Below are 4,303 nucleotides of genomic sequence, written 5' to 3'. Positions count from 1 at the left end.
GACAGCAGCTTGGCCCGGTGTTATCGGTGGTGGGGCCTACCATGAGGGAGCAGGGACATCCAGTCCGGGGCACAAGGCCTCCCATGCGGCTGAACCGGGATGCATCATCCGGTCGGCAGAGGGACAGGAGCATGTCGGTTGACGAAGAAGACGGGCGAATCTCGGCTACAGAGGCTGCTGCTCCTATGTGCAGATCGCGGAATACACGGAGGTCAGTGGGAGCGCAGCTGGTAAGCAGTTTGGACACTGCTGGTAGTGGGAGCAGAAGAGGCAGGAGCACCAGGCACGCTGAGCGGCAGGCGGTTCAGCAGGGCAGGCTGCCAGGCCGGAGGAGAAAATGGGTGAGATTGCAGGCCTAAGCGGTCTATCCATTATGGGGTTAACAGCAGGCCCTCAGTTACGTGGGGGTGCTGTTTTAGAGGCCCAAGGGAGAGGTGAAGTGTTCAGACATGCTGCAGGCCCTGCACTAACAGGGGCACTGTTTTGTACACTGTGCAGGTGGATGGGAGTGATAGGAGTGGGGCAGCAGGCGCAAGGGGGACGGAGGGTGCTGTTTCTATACATATGTCACCTCAGTTGAGAGCTTCAATGGGAGAGTTAATGATGGAGGAGAATAATGATCAGCAGGTGGGCCTCCAGGGCTGCACTTTAACCCCTTGCCATACACCACATGGCGCAGCATCTGACTCCACGTGTCAGGAGTTAGGGGAACAGAGTACAGCGCAGTGAGATACCAAACACAGGAGATTCCGTAGTGGTTCAAAAAGGTATTTATTCCACAAAAGTCAGGCGTATATTGGAAGCCGTGGTCAGGGGTTATAGAAATACACAAGAGTTCATGTAAATGTAGCCAAGTTCAAGGGTAGTAGATAATCACATAGTCCAATAAAGAAGCCGAGGTCAAAATAGCCAGGAAACTTACGTAGTCCAGTAAACAAGCCGAGGTCGAAATAGCCCGGAAATCTACAAACAATATAGGTGCAAGGAATGGCAAAATTCAGGATACAGGAAACACTTTTTAGTTAACAAGCCAGAACTGACTGAACAGTGCTGGGGGTTTCTAGCCCTGCCAGGTCTTGACTCCTCCCCTCTCATTATCCACCCTTACTGTGGCTCTATCTATCTTCCCTATTCTCTGCCATCTACCTACCTCCTGCACTGGAGCAATGAACCCGGGAAGTTGGACACGCCCCCCCGCCATCAACATCGTGGTCCCGTCCATCTTCGGCGAGGTGCATCTTACTTGAGGCCGGGGATGTGGCCCACTCCACAACCGTGTGGTCCCCAGACGGTGGTTCGGGTGTCAATACGTGGATGCGGCTCGTGGTGGGACCCTACACGGCCTCCGAGGTAGGTCGGATGCCTGACAGACTCCCCCCCCCTTACACGCAACCTCCGGGGGTGTCTGGATACAGGCTTACCAGGATGCACCCGGTGGAAGGCACAGATCCTAGCAGGTGCGTGGATGTTGGTGTCTAGTTCCCAAGATCGTTCCTCTGGACCGTATCCCTTCCAATGTACCAAATACGTATGCTGGAATCAAGCAATTCACCAACCTCGTATTCTTCAGTTCCTCGTACAACAGTAGGCAGAGGAGGTGATTGATGTTTCCTCATATGAGTATCCGGTACCCATGGTTTCAGAAGAGAGATGTGGGATGGATACGCCAAGATGGAGGAAGCTTTAATCGAACGGCTGAGTGACCCAATAATGCAGTGATTTCAAAAGGACGGAAATATTTGGGATTACATTTTTTGGATGGGCCAGGTAAATTGATGTGAGCCGAGGATAACCACACTCTATACCCAACCTGGTAAGGTGGTGCAGGTCTTCTCGTACTGTCAGCATGTTTTCTGTAGTCTTGTTGTGCCTTTAGTAGATTGTGTCGTAAAGTCACGAATCCCTGTTGAGTAATTGAAGCCGATCCCTAGCGGGAGGTACTGAGGATGCTCTGGGTAGATCAAAAAGGAAGACAGGGTCGTACCCGTAGTTAGCCTTGAATGGAGACATTCCAGTTGGTCTTTGTAACTGGTTATTGTAGGCATACTCTGCCATGGGTAACATCTGATACCAGTTATCCTGTAGATGTGTAATATAGCAGCGAAGATATTGTTCCAATATCTGATTTATTCTTTCAGTTTGTCCGTTTGTTTGAGGGTGATAAGCAGATGACAGTATCCGTTTGAGCCGAAGACCACGACAGAAAGCACTCCAGAAGCGGGAGGTAAACTGTACCCCTCTATCGGATAATACTGTACGGGGTATTCCATGGAGAGGAAAAACTGACTGAATGAAGAGTTCTGCTGTTTCTGTGGCAGTGGTGAGCAGTTATGAAGTGTGCCATCTTTGTGTCGACGGTCGACCACCACCATGATGGTGTTGTGTTGACTGGAATGGGGTAGGTCTACAACAAAGTCAACTGTGATGTCTTCCCACGGTTGCTTTGGGATGGACAAGGGTTGAAGAAGACCCGTAGTTTTTGTATTTTGTCCCTTGGTTCTTGCGCAGGTCTCACAGGATCTGACGTAGAGGTCTATGTCTTGTTTCATCGTCGGCCACAAAAAAGATCTGGTTGCTAGATCGAGCATCTTTCGGCACCCCCCATGGCCAGCCATTGGATGGTCATGTATAGCATGGAGAACGGCAGGTTGGGCCGGACTCGGGACGTAGATCAGGTTATCTTTGTAGAACACACCCTGGTCTTGGTGTAGTGGAGGATGGTCCGTAGAGCAGTCTCATCTCTTATGAGGAGCAGCAGGGGAAGAGCTCAAATGCGCTAAAACTGTGAAGATCCCAGATTGCCACTATTGTCAACTTTTTAAATGATCTAAATGAATTTAACATAGTTTACATGTATTTGTAAAATGTTGTCAAACTATGCAAGGGTTCAAAAGATGAGTACATGTTAATTTTTTGATGTCGTCGCAGACTTCAGATTTTTATTTATTTTATTGTAACAATCCGCTTGTCTTGGTTGTTAAAGAAAATAAAAAGCAAAATTTAGAAGGACAGGTAATGTACCATAAACCTTTGTACACTGGCAGATAATCTGTTCCAAAGATTGGCTTATTGGTAGATAATGGATAGCTTCATTGTTACACTGGGTACAATTTCACCAATACAAGCAAATAATCTTACCTAACAAATTTCAGCTGTTTATCTTATACCTTCAAGTGCTAATGCTGCCACTGGTGAACACAGCCACAGTAATATGCATTATGTGACCCTCATGGAGAATTATGAGTGCATTAATTGTATAAATGTAGACAACATTCTATATGTAATTGTCAAACTTACATGTAGTGGACCCTGACATCCACATTCCATCATCTCCTATTTTACAAAAGGTATCTGTACATCCAACAACTTTCTTGTATAGTGAGGAGTGGCTTATGGTATCCCATTACACACTCTGAAGTGCTGTTCTTTCTACAGGTCCAGCAAAATAAAATCACATTATCACTATCAAGATTAATGTTTGCAAAGCTTTTTGATTCCATCTTATTGTAACTTGTAAAACTACATATCAAATCAAGGCATTCCCCTTACCAGTGTGTCATAAAATTGAAACACAGATGTGCCAAGCAATTTCTCACCTTGGATGCAAAATCATTTCCCTGCTGGCTTGGATACAATAATTTAAACAAATGTGTGTTTTAATCATCCTAATATGTAAATACAGCCATCAAATTTCAATGATTACAGGGCACCACTCCTGCCTGACTAGCTGCCAATGAAATTATCTTCCTCATAATTTCCCGGAATAACAGGTCTTACATTTGAGCCGCTGTTCCTTGAGAACCAAAGACAGTAATTGAGAAAATAAGGAAGTATTGTGGCTATAATTAATTAGACAAATATGAACCTGTTTTCTTCATATCACTACACTAAAACCGTAGGTTATTAAAGCTGCATATTAGAATCCTGGCAGGTAAGAGCTTAGTAATAAGAATAATATCTTCATTTTGAAATATGATTTATGTACTAGACTATTGATGTAATCCTATGCAGAGTATCATGGTGTAGATGCAGCAGTCTAACAGCAAGTTTATGTAAGTACAAGCATAAGGGGTTTCCTTTAGTGAATTTTCCATCTAAAGCCTGCTTACAATGACTGAACTTGCTACATCACCTAAAAGAATTTCCGGCATGCAGGACTGGTTCAGAGATCACAATCTCACTCTAGTCGGCTCAACATTAGGGCGCACAAGATCTGTCACTTTAGACCTCGCTTTACTGCTCCCTAGTCCCTCCAGAGTTCCTTTTGTCCCCTCATTCATTAAGCCACACCTCTCTTTTACTT

This window comes from Sceloporus occidentalis, unplaced genomic scaffold (assembly GCF_023333645.1).
Source record: "Sceloporus occidentalis isolate IW3139 unplaced genomic scaffold, rSceOcc1.0.p SCAF_133, whole genome shotgun sequence".
Classification (NCBI taxonomy): Eukaryota; Metazoa; Chordata; class Lepidosauria; order Squamata; family Phrynosomatidae; genus Sceloporus; species Sceloporus occidentalis.
Note: the sequence above shows the minus strand (reverse complement) of the source record.